Raw genomic sequence first — 21,252 nt, forward strand, 5'->3', positions numbered from 1 at the left:
GCAAATTACTGACCTCTGTCATCATTTTAGGTGGGGGAACTTGCACAATCGGTGGCTGACTAAATACTTTTTTGCCCCACTGTACATAGCCCAGAATCTCTTTGCTTTTTAAATGGTGCATTTAGTGCTCTCATTGCTTTCTTGAAATATTCATTTTGTTGTTTCTTAGTGGTTTTTTTAGTTGACATTTTCTATTGTATTTTGATAATGAATGTTTCCTTTTATCCTTAGTCAAGATGCCATCATCGCCTAACAGTCTCACAGGCCCTCTGTGTAAAATAACCCAGGGACATCACACTAACCAGTCAGTTATCCAAGTGCAAATTTAAACCAGAGGGATAAGTATAATGTCATTGCCCTGAACCAGCAGGTTCACTATCGTGACTGAGCCATTCCCCTCTCAATGCAAACCTGTGATTTATGTTTGGCAACAATCAGAGAAAAGGAGCTGGAATGCTAATAGGGTGTCAGTGGGTTCAAAAGAAGGAGTGCAAGAAGTGAAAAAGAGTGATGGGAACCTGAGGGTTTCTATCATCTCTGACACCAAGGACTCGCCCCTTCCATACACATGTGTGTGGTAAGTATTGCGCTTTTCAAATCAACGCTGTATATCTTATTTCAAGTGCAATATACGGCTCTATCATTTGCATCATCACAACTCATAATTCATTTTTAAACCCCACAAGAGCACTACATGAGGTGTCTTAATGATTGCACTCTGCAGTAAGCTTTGTTTGCCATCTACAAAAAACAGATGACAAGCATGAGTTTCTGAGTATAGAAATCCAAAAAGTTCTGATTTCACCTCACTGCAACCCTATAATCCAGAACTCTGGGGACAATAAACACAAGAAAGTATAGTCTCTGTATTCATGCCAATATGGATTTTACTGCCCAATTATCATTACTTTCTGTGTGTGTGTGTGTGTGTGTGTGTGTGTGTGTGTGTGTGTGTGTGTGTGTGTGTGTGTGTGTGTGTGTGTGCAGAACAATAATTCCATCACAGATTACAAGCCCCCACCACAGACCTGTGATAGCACTATCCCCCTGCTGAACGAGCTGAATACTTTCTTTGCTCGCTTTGAAGTCCAAAACAGCACCACTGCACAGAAGACCCCACCCCCTCCTGGTGACCAGGTGATGACTCTGTCCCCGGACAGCGTGAGGAGATCCCTCAGCAGGATCAATGCACGTAAAGCTCCGGGTCCTGACAACATTCCTGGTCGTGTACTGAGAGACTGTGCAGTGGAACTCACTGATGTCTTCACAGACATCTTCAACATATCACTCATCCAGGCTGTCATCCCCACATGTTTTAAAGCCACCACAATCATTCCGGTTCCAAAAAAGTCATCTCCCTCCTGCTTTAATGACTACCGTCCTGTTGCACTTACTCCCATCCTGATGAAGTGCTTCGAACGACTAGTCATGAAACACATCAAGACTGTCCTGCCCCCCTCCCTGGATCCCTTCCAGTTTGCGTATCGGCCCAACCGCTCAACCGATGATGCCATCTCCACTGCACTCCACTCAGCACTCACACACCTGGACAAAAAAGACTCATATGTTCGAATGCTGTTCATAGATTTCAGTTCAGCATTCAACACTATAATCCCCCAACAGCTCACACAAAAACTGGTCCAGCTGGGGCTCAACACCTCACTGTGCAACTGGCTGTTGGATTTCCTCACCGGAAGACCTCAAGCAGTACGGGTCGGCAGTAATACATCCAGCACCATCATTTTAAACACGGGGGCCCCGCAGGGATGTGTGCTGAGCCCCCTCCTCTTCACTCTGCTGACCCATGACTGCACTCCATCATATAGCTCCAACCTCTTCATCAAGTTTGCGGACGACACAACGGTGGTGGGTCTCATTAGCAACAGGGATGAGACCGACTACAGAAGTGAGGTGAGACGCCTGGCCACGTGGTGTGTTGACAACAATCTCTCTCTGAATGTGGAGAAGACGAAGGAGATTGTTGTGGACTTCAGGAGAATGCACACCCAACATGCTCCTCTGACCATTGACGGAGCGTCTGTGGAGAGAGTGAGCAGCACCAAGTTCTTGGGTGTGCACATCACAGAGGATCTCTCCTGGACGTACAACACCACAGCACTGGCCAAGAAATCACAGCAGCGTCTCTTCTTTCTCCGCAAACTAAGAAGAGCAGGAGCACCAGCCCCCATCATGTACACTTTCTACAGAGGCACCATCGAGAGCATCCTGTCGAGCTGCATCACTGTGTGGTTTGGAGCCTGCAATGCGTCCTGTCATAGAACCCTCCAACGCATAGTGAGAGCTGCAGAGAGGATCATTGGTGTCTCTCTCCCCTCCCTCCAGGACATTTACAGCACCCGTCTCACTAAAAAAGCCCTTTGCATAGCGGCTGATCCCATGCACCCAATGCAAAGCTTCTTCAAGCTGCTGCCGTCAGGGAGGAGACTGCGGAGTCTCCAGGCCAGGACCAGCAGACTGAAGGACAGCTTCATCCATCAGGCTGTCAGGAAGCTTAACTCCCTCCCGATTCTGCCCCCTCTCCCCTCTTCTCCTCCATGGTCTCACTGAACTCTGTCACATACACACACACACACACACACACACACACACACACACACACACACACACTCTCTGACTCACTCACTGGCCTGCACCAGTTACCAGTCACTTTGTGGAGCATTGGACTGCCATTACCTCATAAGACTTTGTTGTTATACTATCTCTTACCGTACATTACTAAATCTCCATTTGCACTATTTGCCTATTTGCACTACTCTGCCTGGTTTACACTCAATGTCATTTACCCTTACCTGAATATTGTATATTGTATATTGCATAGCTTTCTTGTTAATTTGTATTGTATTTATTTATTTAAATTTTTACTTTTTAATTATTTTATTTGCATTTTTTAATCACTCTCTTATATTTAAATGTTCATTTGCTATTTCATCTAGGGTTTGAGAGTAACGAAATTTCTATTCTCTGTATGTCCTGTACATGTGGCAGAATTGACAAATAAAGTTGACTTTGACTTTGACTTTGATAATTCATAATAACAATTGTGATTTTTTTTTCCCCCCTAAATCCTAAACAGGACACATTCCCCTTTGGGTGGAAACTATAGGAATGCAACTGATGCATGCAACAAACACTGCCAAAACATCCATTTACATAATAAATAGATTTTTTACATTATATATTTTCTATTCTTGCCACCTATTGAGGTTTTCCACTCAGTGTCACTTATCCAGACATATTAGGTCATGCCAGAAAATGGGGAAAATGTTTACCAAGTAATTACTGTGCACGCATGTTTTCAGTTGAGATTTTGGAGCCAAAAAGACAATTAATGATTTCCATAATGTCTAATAAGCAACAAGTATTTTTTTTAATGCAAATGGAATATGTGCATTTGGAAAGCCCATGGGGATATATTCATGCATGCATGGGTGTCATTCCATCATTTTAGCACTTTTCTCTCAGGCAGTAGTCATCATTGCAATTAAAGGAGTCAGAAAGTAACCAATAACCATTGCCAAATACATTTACAGCCGACAATCCCTCCAGCTCAATCATCCATTGAACTGCACAGTACAGCCAAGGCTATCAGCGATATAAATCTTAAAAGAATATCAAACCATGAAATAATATTAGACAGTATCAATGATTTATGGTTAAATAAGACTTGGCCAGGGCATTGTGATTCCACAACTGGCTGTACTTTTACCCATTCCTCGGGCATTTATAATGTGATACAGGCACAAACTGTTTTAAATACGTACTGAATGCTGGCAGTTTTAATTCTGTCTAGATTTAAGAATGACTAAAGGTATACAGGAGGATTAAATGTAAGACTTTAAAATTTAAAACTATTCTCAATTGTAGACTTGGACAACAATTCTCATTTACAAAATATTTTTTAATATGAATAAACCTTTATTGTTATCATTATTACTACTGGTAGTGGTAGTAATATTAGTCAGTGGAATTCATTTATAAAGCTCCTTTATAATTTTGATTATATCACAGAGTAACTAAACAGCCATTCAACTGTATTTGGGTGAAGGATGAAAGCAATTACATTTTTAGGAGGAGGGCTCAGCAGTGATTTCACAGAGCAGAGAGCTGAAAGTTGGTCTGGTGAAAGGTAAAGGGTTCCAACAGCCTCAGGCAGTTGTATGAATCTCCAGTCAAGTTCTGGTCCACTTGTTTTAGACAAAAAAACAGGAACACTAAAACCTCCGCCTCCACCAGCAGTTCTCTTTTTCATCCTTTGTGTGGGTCACAAAGGCTGTCTGAAAGCCAGCCTACTGTCCTACTAATTCAGTAAAATATTTAAGAAAAAGCCAACACTTCATCACCTCGGAAACATTCATGGGAGTCATTCGTGTCAATGACAAATTTAAATCAAAAAGTCTGTCTGTTTTACTTTGCGCTATACTCTAAATTCTATAGGAAAAGCTGTAAAACCTGTGAAAATACAGCTAAAAGTTTCAAATGTATGGACTCCGTCGCTCCTTTCCAAAAGCTCCTTTTCAAAGCTGTTCAATAGACTTGATTGGAGTCTTTGCCAGGCTGATTCTGGCCCCAGACCTTGTGTTTGGCACCCATGTTTTAAACCTTTAAGCCACTCCCTCCAGCCTGAAACACTGATACAAGGCGAGATGGATCCACGCAGGGACTCGTGAATATTTTTTCAGTCGTCTGTCCAAGTTTGGTGACCCTGTGCAAACTGTACCCTCAGTTTCCTGTTCTTAGCTGACATGAGCAGCACTGCTGCGGTACCCCATCTGCTTCAATGTTTGCTATGTTGTGCATTCAGAGATGCTCTTCTGTATACCTTGGTTGGTTCTTTGACTTCCTATCAGCTAGAAGCAGGTTGGCCATTTTCCTCTAATCTCTGTCATTTTCATTTAATATTTTTCCTTTTGGACTATTTTCTGTCAATTCTAGAGATGGTTGTGTGGGAAGATCTAAGTAGATCAGCAGATTCTTAAATACTCTGACCACTCACAGAAAGAGCTATGCCACGTTCAAAATCTGCTAGATCCCCTTTCCTCCCCATTCTGATGCTCAGTTTGAACTTCAGCAGGTCATCTTGACCATCTTTAAATGTCCAAAGGCAATGAGTTGTTGCCGTGTGATTGGCTGATTTGATATTTGCTTTAATGAGCAGTTGAACACATGTACCTAACAAAGTGTGTTTGTATATATTTCACCAAAAACAGCCATCTGCTTTTGATTGAAAACAACAACATCAACAACAAAAACATGTTGCTAGATTAAATTAAAACAGTAAATCTGGATTCTGGTAAACCACAGTGCTTTTTTATTTTGATTTCACTGTAATAAAAGTTTCAGCAAAAAAACAAAAAATCAAACAACCATGGATTTCACTTAAAACACATGCAGGGAAATTAGGATGATTTATTGCTTCATGTCACCACACTGGCCTTGGCAAATACTTTGTCTGTCTGATCATACTTTCCTTGTACATTGCATAAGATTTTAGGGCCAGAAAAGACAGAGACAAGAGAACAAAGTGAACTACGGTTCAACATGCTGAAGCAGGATATTAAAGGGTTGATGTAAGCGTGAGTCACTTGCCCTTAGACTATGTCAACTCTTTAATACTAAGAAAACTGGCACAGTCAGAATGTGCTGTTCAAGGACCAGAGAAGATCAAATATAAAGCATTCAATTTTAGAAGTCCTAAATAAGCAAAGACATTTACACGTCAGGTTTGAAACAAATAGAAGAAAACTTAATGGAAAAAGTCTTTTGATTGTGTCTGAGAGAAGGTTTCACTTGTTGATACATGTACAAAAAAATAAATAAATAAAAAGGGAAAGGGTTACATTTGTGGATTTTGTTGAAATACAATACTTTTTATTCCCAGAAGAAAAAGAAATGTCTATATTTCATTAAGCCCTTCAATTTTTCAACCATCAACCATTAGCCCAGGAAGCTCAAAACTTATTTTGCATCGTGGACCACATACAGCCCACTTTGATCTTAAGTGATTTTAAATGGGTCGGAACAGTGAATCTACATGATCAAGGAGTAAAATTACTGAAAAGGGTATGGCAGTCCACTGCACAGACTGTTCTGTCGTTATAAAATATAAAGGTTTTTTTTGGTAATTTACAATAAACATTCAATATAAACACACTTTTGTTAATTTACTGTCAACCTATTAATAGTTATAAAAAAAGTATTTGTCATTTAATCGTAGAATAAAAATCTATGCACTCTCTATAGCTGTTCTGTGGGCTGGATTTAAGTTTTCAGCAGACCGATTCTGGACCCCGGGCCTTTTGTTTGACACCCCTCCATTACACAGACTACATCATAGGAATCTAAATATTTCTGGCCTGTCGTGTGTTGAACAATAAACTAAAGTAAGCTTTAAAAGCAATTGAAGTCATCGGGGTGAAAAAAGTGTTAGTTGTTTTAGAGTTGTGGAGACATGTAGTGTATATATTTTGGCTAGCCTCACAACATTTCCTCAGTGCGGGGACTGAATTTTGAAGGACTTGTAGGAAAACACACCTCAGCAATCTCGCCAATCTTGCAGAAATTTAAACCCTATGAGCAGCACTGTCTGAGAAGCTGTTGTCCAGCTATAATACTGTATAATCAATGCGTTTTCCCCTTGTTAGGGTCAAAATGGAATTTAACACTCAATAGATGTCGCCCAGAGCTCCAAGCCTAATAATTCTGATGCTACTAACGATTTGAATGTTCTGAATCTTATTTAAGGACCTTCAGTGGTCTTTGCCATTGTAGTTACATGACAGGACTTTCTATTGTTGTATTCAAGGCTGTTCCACATTCATGTGCCCTGAATGTCCAGTTAATCCTCACAGACAATTGCTGTATTAAAGTGTGAAGAGTTGTAATGGAGTAAACTTGTCACTGTATTGGAAAACAGAGGACATGTGTTCACTCACTGGCACTGCATGTGTTTCCCTTGGCCAGGGCCTCATGCTAAGTTGACCCATCAGGCCATTCCCGTCTGAAATTATTCCTGGCTTTCTCCTTTTCCCTGTCTCAAACACAAGCACACTATCGCACACTTAGCTTGGGTCTGTTCCCAGCTTAATGTTCATAAAGGACCGCCATGTGTTGTTTCAAAGTCCGAGGCCTGCCCATGCTAAGATAAAATCAAAAGCATGGGACGAAGACAGAACAAATCTGGGTCATTTCCAGAGCAGCAATTTATATCGAAAGCACGTCACCACACATCAGCTCACATCAGCTTACTGTTGCCGAGTCTGCCTTTTCCACACGCGTGCACTGAAGGACAAAGACTTTCACACCTGTTGTGCAGCAGTTTATTGCAATTCACGAGTGTTGCCTGAAACTACGAAGACTCTTTATCTTATCCTAACACTTTTTTGGATTTAAAGCCTGAAATGTTGCCAGTTCTCACTAAATTAATTTTCCTCGCCAGAGGTGAGCGCGTACGCAGTTTGCTTCAACTTACATTTCTCACTTTTACTGCATCTGTCCTGGCAATGTCATAAATTGCCTCATAAATTATTGAATTGGGAATGCTACACCGGCTTAAGGTTACTTGTGTTTTTGTGAGGTTTTATTTGTCACAATAAAGGAGTTGTTTCTGTCATAGTATATCCCACGGCCAGCTTTTGTTGGTGTTTTTCCTTGACACTTGATAATATTAAAGCTATGTTGAGACTTTCCACTAATATAAAAGTAACAGGAAATTAAAAATTATTCCCCACTTCCCCCCCCCCCCCTGATCACTTTGACAGTTGTTGCTCCTCATTTCCTTCCACAGCATGTATTGTAAGTGGCTCATCTTACTGATGCCAGGTAGAAACTCATATTTCCCACTCAGTCCATAGCCCTCTATAACAAAGGGGGGTATGAGTGGCTTTTTTTTTATTTCTTCTTTTGCAAACTACAACATCCATATGTGTGTTATGTTGCAATGAATTGGGAAACTTTGAAATCATCTCATTATCTTTAAAAGAACAGTAATGATGGGTATAATTATGCCTGCACCAGTGTAACTGGTGGGGAGTAGCACTTTACTGCTTTACATGGCATCCATCCTCGGTAATGTCTTGTATCGCCATAAAGGATCGCTTTACCCCCTTTGTTGCACAAGTGCATGAGTCATAAGAGAATAGGATTTCTCCTGCACTTGAGCAGAAGTTAATTTATGGCTCACTGCAATTACTAGTTTTCACCATTTCCTTGATTTGGGTTACGTATTGCTGTGACATGTTTTTGTCAGCATGGCAGCAGCCAAAGTATCCTGTCACTAACATCAGTAATTGGCTTACATTATGTCTGTCCTTATTTTCATGTTTCTCAGTGTGACGCCGTGCATGTGCTCCTGCTATGATTGGATGTTAATGCATGCATACAAACACTGGCACAGTGTTGGGTTTGCAGTAAATCTCTGCTTTAACAAAACACACATCCAGCTGCCAGATCTGAAAATGAGCAGAAAAAAGAAACAGGAGGTGCGTGTGTGTTTCCTGTCTTTTTTTAAAGTCCCTTCGAGTCTTTATTTGCAGCTGAAAAAAAGTAGTAAGAATGAGTCAGTGACAAAGAAAACGAGTGACTTGCTCTTGCCTGTCCGCACATTGAGACAGTCAAAAGCACATGGTATTTATATAGTGCCTTTCTACTCGGTTGAGCAATCAAAAGCAGTTTCTACTGCAAGTCATGATTCACCCAGTCACATGCACACATGCCTAAACACTTTCTAACATTTGCATTCTGATGGATGCATCAGTTGCAACTCAGAGTTCAAAAATACCTCAGCGCGTAGATTCAACGAGTCGGGCATCAGTCCACCAACTTTACCCTGGAGCCACAGCTGCATGAAGCTGCACTGTGACTCTTGTAAAAAGACAGTTAGTGCTGGTAATGTAGTGAGTGTCAATTCCTGACAAGGATAATTTAATTAGCACTTGTGTTGGAAATCTCTGCAAATCTCCTTGTAGGCAGTTCAGTCACTGATGCATTAGAAGCACAAAAAATGGGCAAAAGAAGAAGGTGGCCTGGTCTGGTGAATCACACTTTCTGTTTTATCATGTGGATGGCCAGCTGCATGTGTGTTGGTTACCCAGGGAAAACCTGGCAACAGGATCCACATCAAGGATGTGGATGATTTAGGCAATATTGTATTGGAAAGCCTAGGGTCCAAGGGCGTAGATTTGGCATGGATGGAAGGGACATGTCCCCACCAATATCCAGCAATTATTGAATTGTCCCCACCAATAATTTGATCTCTTCGAGTCAAGGGCGTAGATTTGGCATGGACGGAAGGGACATGTCCTCACCAATATCCAGCAATTATTGAATTGTACCCACCAATAATTTGATCTCTTTGAGTAAAGAAAAACAAACCTGATAGAAAGAAAAAAACGATCTGTCGACGTCTCATTCACCCAGCGGTGCAGAAAGAGTTAAATTACGTTCTCTAATGGAGTCATACCTCATGTGAGAAATATGGCCAATGTGATTGGCTGTGCCTTTTAGGGAGCTCTGTTTAGTTTTAGCAGCGGCAAGCCTGCGCTGCGAGGCCCTGCAAGGAGGAGAGGAGGATGGCAGCAAAAATGAAGAACCTGGATATAAGAAAGTATTTTTCAAAGAAACCTGTAAGTCACTTAAAGTCAAGTTCACGCATAAAATGTGTCCGTCATAATAACGTTACAGGCTATGCTAGGCTTTGGCCCACATCAGTATAAAATTGTATGTAACCATGAATAACGTGTTTTGGAAACTAAATGCACAACAGGCAGCACTATTAGTTCTCTCAGTCTCCCACAGTAGCATTTCTAATTTTGATTGAAGCTGTCAGAGATAACGGCAGCCTCGAGCAAGCCAGGATATTAGTTTACAGAGGCTGTTAAAATTATACGTCTAACATTAAATGTTGGTGACACAATAATTTCATCCTAATGGTACTGACATATTCATAGGGTTAATTTTTGAGACAAAATGTCACGAGGTAGTCATGATTTTGCAAATATTCCAACCAACACAAAGCTCAGAGAGCAATGGTAATACAAGATTACAGGTGAAATTTGATGCATGTATTTGGAATTGTTATTTATCAGGTGACAGAGGCAGGGAAGAGCCAGGGCCAAACATGAGGCACATCAAGCACATAATTAATAATTTTAATCTGAGGATAAAACGCATGTACTGAGGCTAAAAGAAGCTTCAGTGCTCTCAGAAGACTAAAAACATAGCTACGGTCAACAGTGACTCAAATGAGATTAAACAATGCTGCTGTATGTCCACCAGGACAGACTGGACAGTACAGATGTAAAAACCAATATGCCAGCAGTTTATCTCAGTTAACGAGAGGAGAAGGCATGTGTTTGGCTCCTTCACATAGTGGACATTGAGTTGTTGTGTGAGACACCAGTAGTCTATGTCTGTTGCTGTAGCAGTAGTTCATGTTTAGAATAAAAAATCCCAGCTCACTGATTTGATCGGGCCAATAGTGTGGCTAAAATGTTGCATCATTTTGCTGAGAGGTCTTTTACTTTGTGGAAATCTTAGAGTAGTTTTATGGACAAAAACCATCAGGTCATTCAGTGTTCCCTTAGTGCTAATGTATAAGAGATGTTGGTGTAATATAACTGAAGTAATGTTGTTAAGTCCTTAAAGTCATATTTTCTTACTGTCATGACTGTATTTTTATCTTTGTATGATACCTGATTTATATGGAATATGGTTGAAGTAAACTAAAGTCTAAAATACTTAGTCAGTCATTTGTTTAATAGTAATTTAACATTATATAATTCACATATAAAACTATGAATTGTAATTTTAAATGGTTTAAAAGCATGTAGAATAGCATATGTAACAGGGCTCTAGAGTGCGACCAATTTGGTCGCAAATGCGACCAAATTTTTCAGTGGTGCGACTAAAAAAAATATTTGGTTGCACCTGTGCGACCAACTGTTCAGGTAGCAAAAAAAAAACCCTTCCCTGCGGTCAACAACAGACACACATTTTGCCCCTATCGTGGACTAAACCAATCAGAGATAATCAGGGGCGGGACCTCTCTGATTCGCCGTGGTCCAGTTGAAAGTGCAGGTGGAAGTGGGAGGTGAGTAGCTTGAATAAAGCGATATCAATTCATTAAATCCTGAATCGACTTTTAAATATAACTGTGTTTTGCCAGAAACGCCAGATTCTCCGATTAAAGCTCACAAAACCATTTCAACAACAACCAAACAGCAAATGAGAGCAGGTACACGGATTCCACACAAAGACGTAAACACAGACCCGACGCATCAGAATCAACTTTGTCTTTCTCGGCTTTCTCACCCGACGGACACGCTGTCGGAGCTTACCGATCCTGATGCGTCGGGTCCGCGCTGTGATTACGTCTTTTTGCGCTGATTCTGAGCTGCAGGTTTTGTCTCTCTCCAACCAAAATTCACCGAGCCAGCAGCAAAAGAAGCAGCAAACTGCGCTTCACATTTGATCAATGTCGTCATGAATTTTGCTGTTTTGCTTCCACGACAATTAAAATCACACTTCATGCACAGCTAGCTCTCTCTCTATCTCTCTCTGTACTTCAAGAACAGTTTTCCGTCTCCAATCTCTGTTTTCTGTATTATTCATTCGCTTATTACCCACCAGTCTACCGTTGTTTACAGCGCTGTGGCTGCTGTCTTTTTCTATTCTTTTTTTCACTTAAATGACGGACAAGAAAGCCTGTTTTTTCTGTTGTTCAATACTGAAGAAATTTAAACTTTATATGCAGAACATTGTAGAATATTTTTAAGGTTATCTGCTATAAAAAGCCAGACCAGGAAAATCTCCTTCATGTTTTTCTGTGTTTTATTCTCAATTACTTTCACACAAAGGCATCTGCTGTGATGTTCACAATTCTGAAGAAGTCAGTACTGATAAATGATCAGAATTATAATATTTCTGACTGTCTGAGGCTAAGATGAATCGAATCTGGACTTTGAAAACCGGAATCGAATGGATTATAGAAATCAGTGATGATACCCAGCCCTAGTGAGCAGCCTAGGCACGACAGACGTGGATGTAGCTGTAATAGGAAAAGAACTATTGCTAACTTTTCTGTTAAGTTAAGGCCTGATCCTTCTGAAATTCATAGCCAGTGCTCTGATATGGTGTCATCAATCTTTGAATGCTGAAAAAGCACAGTGTACCCAGAAAAACACATTATATTATATAAATTATTATAAAATTTGTGTACGCCTAACTTTTTACCGGTACGCCCATGGCAAAAAGTTAGTCTAGAGCCCTGTGTAGGCAAGTATATTTCTCCTTTTTTATCAAGAAGCAAAGACAAAAAGGGGGGGGAAAGAAACGGCAGGGTTCGGTGAATCATCCATCCCCACCAATGCCAAAACCAAATCTACGCCCTTGCTAGGGTCCATTGACACATACCACCTACCTAGCATTGTTGCAGACCATGTACACAACTTCATGGAAACCGAGTTCCCTGATGGCTGTGGCCTCTTGCAGCAGTATAATGCAGCCTGCCACAAAGTAAAAATGGTTCAAGAATTGTTTAAGGAGCAAAAAATAAGTTTGTGGTATTGACTTTGCCTCCAACTTCCCCAGATCCCAATCCAATTAAGTAATTATGGAATGTGATGGACAAACAATTCTGATCCGTGGATGCTTCTTCTCACAACTTACAAGATCTGTTGCTACCATCTCGTTGCCAAACACCAAAGCATACCTTCAGAGGTCAGGGCTATTTTGGCAACAATAGCAGGACCAACACAATATTAAATATAAGGCTATGTCTGATTGGTGTGTACACTTTGTTTCTGTGGTCTCATTTTCACTCAGAGGAAGAGGAGCTGCCTCAGTGCAGAGCAATTTTAACTTGTTAATTTGATAATTGTTACAAAAGCAACACACACTGTAGGTAAGAGTTTAATTAGGTTAGTGGTTTTCAGACATATTTCTTATATGTATTTTTTTATTAGCTCAAGTATGTAAACTTACCAGTTAACAAACCCTCTCCAGTTTAGTTCGTCCATAAAGACATTAAAACCATCAAGATAATGAGTGGTGTGGTAAGACTATTGTGAAAAAAAAATGCCCAAGTCGAATAAACAAGGGGAAACAAGCTCCTTTAGCCAGTGAAGACCTCATTACCCAGTATATCATTCAAGGATGTTGTTTGTTATGCCTCCACCAGGAAAATGCATCCAAGACTAATAACCACCAGTGCTTACCCACTAAACTTGAACAATGTTTGCTGGTTTGGATACCATCCACTTCTCACTCTGTTCCTCCCTTGACCCCCCACACCCACATATTCGTTGGTCCCTCCTGCAGTTTCGGGACTGTTTCCAAGAGCTGCTGGGTAACTGACGTTCACTATTACTTATCCAGCAGCTCTTCAGCTGCCTCTCTGGATGTGAATCACCCCATTTTGGCCTGAACTCTGAAGCTGCCATTAACAACAGAGAGTGCCAAGAGGTCACATTATTGAAATGTAGACACCTAGTCTGCTACCATGCTATTACAAGTAAAGAGAGGCGGTTGCCAAAGCTTCAAGCTTTAAACTGTAGCTCCGTTCTTTAGTTGGCTTTGGGGTTGTTCATGACACGACTTAAAACCTCAGAAGGGAAGCCCTCAGCTCTTGCTCTTCCCCCAGCATCAGCACAGGACTAAAAAACTTTGTGCAACAAATTAACTCGCACACAAATACACAACACTAGCATGGCATGGATAAGTCACTCATGTATGAATGCTGATTGTTGGCTTTAGTTCAGCATTGAATATGATCATCCCCCAGTAGCTGGTGAGCAAACTGAGCCACTTGGGTACCAGCATCTCTCTGTTCACTTGGCTGCTAGTGTTGCTTAACAACAGACCAGAGTCAGGGAGAGTGTGAAACAAAGTGGGAAGCATTTCCAGCTCCATCTCTCTCTCTCCATCAGATCCCCTGAGGGTTTTGTCCCCAGTCTACTGTTGTTTACGCTGCATCTGCTTCTAATCACATCATCAAGTATACAGATGACACAACAGTGATGGGTCGCATCAGAACAGCAAAAATCAGCCCTATAGAGCGGAGCTGAAGGCAGTCAGCTGCATCAAGTTTCTGGGGTGTACAGATGACTGACAGCGTGGAGTGGTCACTAAACACATCATCACTGGTTAAACAGGCTCAGCAGCATGTGCACTTTCTGTGCTTGATGTGGAGAACACACCTTTCCTCTTCTATCCTCATCACTTTCTGTAGAGGAACAATAAAGAGCGTGCCGACCAGCTCTTGCTCCGTCTGGGTTGGCAGCTCCAGATAAGGCCCCAGATAAGAAGTCCTGCAGAGAGTAGTGAGGACTGCAGAAAAGAAACCTCATCCAGACGTCTCTTCCATCCATCCAGGATGTCGCGCAGAAAGGCTGTCTCAGCAGATCCTGCAGCATCAACAGAGACTCTGCTCACCCCCATCATGCAATGTTCTGGTAAGAGGGTTTGTAGCATCAGGACCAAGACAGCCAGATTCTGTAATTGTTTCAAGTCATCAGACTCTTGAACTCTCAGTAACCCACAGCAACCCCTCCCCAACTGTTTCCCCCTCTTTCAATATGTGCATAAGCCACATGCTGAAACTGTTCCTGAACTGTTTTAAATGGCTGTATAATTAGGGCTGTGCAAAATATCTAAAATGGTGTATGTACACTGGATGGTGTGCAATATATGTATTTCTAAGATCCAGTACAGTTTTTCATATACTAATATGTTTTCTTATAGTCTTACATATAACAGAGATTATAAATATTTATTTATGCTGTATTAGTCCAGTTCCACCACATTCTATTCTATTTTACTGTGTCTATTATTTGTCAGTTGTTAAAATGTGGCAGCATCCCTACTATACCAATCCCCAAGTGACCAAGAAACATGAAACCACAGGGTCAGACAGGTTTTCAATAGCCCTACCATTCAGCAAGATTATCTTGAGCCATGAATCTTGGTTTAAACAGCATATTATCTTAATATTTGTCCACCTGAAACAAAGGAGAAGTGTGCTAGTTTCACGGCTGTGGTTTTTGTCAAAGACAAACAAGAAATGTGTACAGTTTACTGAACTGCTGCAGCTGTGATGTCAGTGGGACTGACGATCACAACTTGGCAGCTTGGTTCCATGTAAATCTCCCAATCTTCCCCAGAACTGGAAATGTAATGCTGAGAATTTTTTTTTGAATTCTCGTAAGCTCCTAGTGTAGTATGAGTTGAACTTGAGCAAATGACCAAAGAAACGTTTTCGTTTTTTATTTCAGCTCTGCCTCTGTAACAGATGAAGTCATCTTAGACCTCCAACAGCAAAAGACTTATGCTGATGAAAGTCATAATAATAAACTGATTTAATATGTGTGAGTGTTTACTGCATGTCACAGGAATGGAGTTTTTTGAACTGAAGATTAGATTTATAATTGAAGGCAGCCTTTAGAAACTCAACTGTTTTCTCCTCTCTGTTTTACCATGTAATGCATAACTTATCACCTGTGTCTGATGCATCATAAGAAGTAAATATTGAATGAGAAATCTGAAAAAGTAAGGACGTGTATTAAAACAAACGAGACTTTGTTTTGTTTTTCAAACCCTGAGTAAAACACGGGCTATATTTCAATCATATCCATAAAGCGAAAGGCGGTTTTCTCACTGCTGCTACGGGCCAACTCTCTGTGGGTCTCCTGCTCCTCTTCCATGTGAAATCATGAGATTCCTTTTCAGCAGTGTAATTCCATGCAACAGGACCAAATGGCTCATTGTTTGGAACAAAAGCCAAGTCACAAGCTCGCAGCATGCAGGTCCAACTATACAGCTACAGTATAATCCCCTCAGGACCACAACTGAGCCCTTTGAAGCGGTGATTGGTGGCCCTCAGAACCACAGCGTTGTTATCTTCCCCAGCATTCATAAAGTAATCATATGCAGCTCATGCTTGCTGCTACATTTGGATCCACTTCTGAACAGTTCGCTATTCGCTTTATGGTCAGGATGTGACACGATCAAATTATTGAGTTGAATTATTAAATTTCACAGCAGAAAGTTCATGGATAAAAGCTTCTCAAGTGGGGATGCAAATTGAATATTTTCAAGGATGGTTAATATTAAAGAATAATAACTCATGCTACACATTTTTCCCTGTTAAGTAATAATAAGAGCTCACTTAGTGAGAGCACTGAGTGGATGATCCTCAGAAATTCAGGTAGCTTTGAGTAAATAGATTTTAGGTGAAAACATTTCTAGAAAATAGGCATTTCACTTATTTTAGTTTCACATTCAAACAATTCCTGTGTTTCATTCATGGCCGTAAGTCAGTTTCCTCGGGATAGAGGTAACTGTCTGGTTTATAATTAAAGTTAGATAAATGTAAATGTGGAGTCAGATTGTGCAGTATTGAAAAGCCACATCCTCCAGAGAATTATCTCATCCGCTTTTCAAGGTATTGGGTTTGGAAAATCAGTGCATCCTTTGCCTTCAGCTGAGGTTGATGTTATAAACTCCAGCACAGCTGCAGTCTCCATCTTTTGACTCTCAAGTCCCGATGGAAAAGTCTTCTTTCCCATAGTTTTCCAGGTTGCATATTTAACAAGGTGGGAGAATTCGTGGAGGGGAACAGACTAATGGTAGATGTGTGCATAATTAGGCCAGCTGCTTGTCATCAGTGTGTAAAGAATTTGTTTCTCCCATTCCTCCTCAGCACATGTTTATCTCCCTGTTATTTCGTGATCTGCTACTATGTTCAAATGTCTCTCTTACCATGACGTGCCTGCGTGAAGTTCACTCAAATCTCCCCCTGGAGTGGAAAAATATGAATAGAGCTCACGGCACAGCTAAATAATGACAATGCATTTGGAAAAAGGCCCCCTGTGCTCTGTAAGTAAACCAGCATGATTAGTTTTTAAGATTTTTATAGTAAGAAATCACATCTAAATGACTTTGAAACTCTGCCACGTTGTGAATCCTGAAAGTCATTTACTGTGCTTATTTTGTTCCCTCAAGGTTTGCTTGTCATAACTAATTTTGCTTATTTCACAACCATGGTATACAAATATGTAGACCACCTGTCAACCTTGCTTGTGCCAATCCAGTAAAATCACACATTAAATTCCACCATGTAAGAATAAATTAGAAATATTGCCATGATGATTTTGTACATTTTTATAACAAATGCAGATGTACAGGAAAGAATAGGTCAAAGTCACACAGTTAATTAAGCCAGAACAAGTTTATTCTGTAGTTATTAGCGAAAAACACAACAGCTGTTGATTAAAGCAAATGTCAATTTGAACATTAATTTGTTTAATTGTAATGTAATCACTGTCAAGCATCCTTACAGTATCCCCAATAGATCTGAGACAGCTATGAAAAAAGATGTCTTAAGATAAGATAAGATAAAGCTTTATTAGTCCCACACACGGGAAATTTTTGGTCACGCCAGAAAGTACAAGTTAAGAGCAGTAAAAATTAAGAAAAACACAACAGAATAGGATAAGATAAAATAGAATAAAATACTGTTTACAATAGAATAAAGTAATATACTATATTATTTATCCAAAGAAAAACAAATGTGGTCTGGACTCAGTACACTCCTATGAAAACCAAGAGCTGTTTATACTGCAATCCCACCATTGCATACAAATATGTCCTATATAGTAAGTCGACAGCCTTGGCCTCTGGCTACCTTTCCAGAGTGCACCATGGATGAGCAAAATGATTGCAGGTCTATTTTGGAAACAATATCCAAAAACCCAAATGCAACTTTCTCCACAATTCATGAGTGGTAGTTCATGAGTATTGAGCTGTCATTTTTAATTTGTCAGGAACAAAGGATTACTACACTGTAAAAAAGAAAGAAAGAAAAGAAAAAAGAAATACATTCCAACAAAAAAGGAAAATGTGCTGGTAATTTTCTGCCATCAGTTTTTGTTTTTACTATTACAGAGGTTTCTGTAAATAGAAAAATGTATACATTCAGTGTGAAAAATCAGCAAAAAAATCTGTATGGAAACAAGCATCCTTCATTTTAAAACACTGAATTGCACTTTATTTATCCATCCATCCATTTGCTTGCGCTTATCCTTTTCGGGGTCGCGGGGGGGGCGCTGGCGCCTATCCCAACTGTCATAGGACGAGAGGCGGGGTACTCCCTGGACAGCTCGCCAGTCTGTTGCAGGGTAACATACAGAGACAAACAACCATTCGCACTCATATTCACTCCCGCATTGACACCTAGATTGATCAATTAACCTATCCCCACTAACTGCATGTCTTTGGACATGTGTGAGGAAGCCGGAGTACCCGGGGAGAACCCACGCAAACATGGGGAAAACATGCAAACTTTACACAGAAAGACCCTGGCCTGATGGTTGAATTGAACTCAGGACCAAGCAAGATAAATTATGATGTATTGCACCAGTTGCCACCCACTTGACCTCCTGCCAAATATTTCCCATCACTTGTGTTCGGAGTCATAATCATCCCAATAAGCTTAAAATGGAACATACCTTCCTCGTATGCATTCACGGTGCACATGTCTGCAGTAACTTTTAACAGATTTATGTGACTTTGCTTTTTGCACAAGCTCTGATGCTAATCTTTTCACACATCTAGAAATGCTCCAGATCCAGTAAGGAAGGCTCATCTGGGCACTTCTACGGAGTACTGGCATCACATTTAGTCACATTGCGCTTTTCTTCAGCACAGTCTCCAACTCTCCCGCTGTTCAGTATTATGTGATACTTCACTGTTCATGCCAAACTCCAATGAATTTCAGCTTGTAATTACATAAAGAATGAATTATTGTGAGGAGATATGTCAATTCAGCATCGCAGCATGGGTCTTTGCGAAAGTCCTGGACAGAAACAAGTCAGAGTATAAAAGCTAGAGAATGGTGTTCATTATCCAATGTGAAACAGACTTTTCCTTTACTCATTTTCTTAATCTGTTTATATATGTGCACACAAAAATTCAGTAACCCATTCGTTTGATTGTTATTTTCCTTTCAAATAACTGTCCAAGAAGTGGTGTTGCTGTAATGCCTCATTTCTGGTAAATTCATCACTTCATAAAGCTAGCTGTGGGATTTGAGTCAGTGGAGAAACATTCATTACTGAGTCAGTCAAAGCCGTTTCCACAGGCAAATGAACTGCAGTCCTGCCCTTTGTGTACATACAAATGTTTTAGAAGCTTTCATTTGAAATGTGACTGACTTCAGGCAAGCCCCGTCCTGTGTTTGCCTGTGTGCATGTGTGTGTGCAGAGCAGGTGAGTACTGGTCCTAACTGATTCCCAGCCAGAACATTTATGGTGCTCACTAATACTGAAATAAACCAATAATATTCAGAACTTTTCAGTTATCTAACTTCTCTGTGAAGTGTATATTTTGAAATCATAATCATGCCCATTCTTTTGGCTATATAAAATGCTTTTATATACATTTCTAAAGCACAATCTGAAGTTACTATATGCTCAAAACTAAAATTCTGTTGTGTTCTAAAGTGAATATTAAGTTTACGAGGTAAGTTCAGAGGTAAACTGTACAAAAACTGTACAAAAAAAGAAAAGAATGAAAGAAAAAAAGCACACAGTAACTTTATAGCATATGAAATCAATTTTCCTTTATATTTGTGCACCTCATCTGTTGGCCAAATGGAACATGAAACATGAGCATGATGAATTGGCTATCCTACACTTCCCCCTACTGCACAGTCATGGCATTTCAATCAACCAATTTGCATACACTGTAACTGTATGTAAAACTTACTATCATTTAAGTGGCTTCTCATCCTCTTTGAAATATCCCTTCAAGAATTAGAAGAACGATTTGTTTTTGCAAAAAATTTGGCAACAAAGTAGCTGCTGTTTGATTAACAAATAAATTCTTAAATTACTTGGAAACCTGAATTAATATACTGCAACTGCTGCTCTGTCTTATTTAAAACGATTTTTGTTTGTTTGTTTTTAAATGCATCCATTCGGATCATTTTCATTGTCTCTTCCAAACCTCTTGCATTTCATTCTGTCTGAATATAAACATGATAACTCGAAACATTTGGAATAAATTGGGATACAACTTTGTAGGGGTTTGGAGTGGGGTCATGCGAACAATCCATTCAAATTTTTCTTGCATCCACTAAGGTCTTCAAGGTCGGCTTAATGACTTTTTGGTTGACAAAAAGCCTTATAACTTAGAAACTATGGTTCTTACAAATGCTGGTGTATTGAAAATAGAAAATACCATAAAAAGATTTAAAACATCATGTCACGTTTGACCTCTGACCTCTCCTTTAAGGTCAATAGATTAATCTGAAGGTCAAATTGATAATAATATAATAATACAGAGCTATTTATTAAAACTATGTTTCTTACTGACATTATTTGCGTTGACAACATGTAGGCATGTAGGGAATGATATATGGGGATTTTAAATATCACAGTGCTTTGGATCTCTGACCTCTTTTTCAAGGTCAAATAAAGTCAAACTTTCATAAAGATTTATCCTGTCTTCCTTCTCTCTTCCCAGCCGGTCTTGGCAGATGGCCCCGCCCCTCCCTGAGCCTGGTTCTGCTGGAGGTTTCTTCCTGTTAAAAGGGAGTTTTTCCTTCCCACTGTCATCAAAGTGCTTGCTCATAGGGGGGGTCATATGATTGTTGGGGTTTTCTCTGTATGTATTATTGTAGGGTCTACCTTACAATCGCCTTGAGGTGACTGTTGTTGTGATTTGGCGCTGTATAAATAAAATTGAATTGAATAAAATTTATTTTATCCTTCTCTGTTTATACTGGGAACATGTATGAAATGATGTAAATATCACAATATTGTTTGCATCCAAATATCATGTAACATTTGACTTCTGACCTCAGTTTTACATTTCACATTTTGCCTTTCCTTCTTTGTGTTATATCTCTAAATAAAGTATTGAAGTATTGTCAAGAGAAAGAGAATGAGCTGAGAAATAAACAAGTTACATAAGCTTAAGTCGTTTATGTCCAGTTATTTAAAAATTAGTACGTAATTAGTACCTATTATCCATTACCTAATACATAATGTTTGGTAATAAAAGTAAACATCTGTCATACCACCTTTATCAGGTTTTTACTGCACTACAAACTTCTTAAAGTATTTTTAAATATAACATTGGAAACAAAACGAATATATAAACATTATAAAACAATTCCCTTAAAAGTAGATGCTGCCCAGAGAGTGAGCTGCCTTGGGGGGATGTTTGTGTTCAGTC

The sequence above is a fragment of the Diplotaxodon limnothrissa genome, linkage group LG10, assembly GCF_057381915.1.
Source record: "Diplotaxodon limnothrissa isolate DT_005_m linkage group LG10, D_limnothrissa_male_GT1.1, whole genome shotgun sequence".
NCBI classification, from domain to species: domain Eukaryota; kingdom Metazoa; phylum Chordata; class Actinopteri; order Cichliformes; family Cichlidae; genus Diplotaxodon; species Diplotaxodon limnothrissa.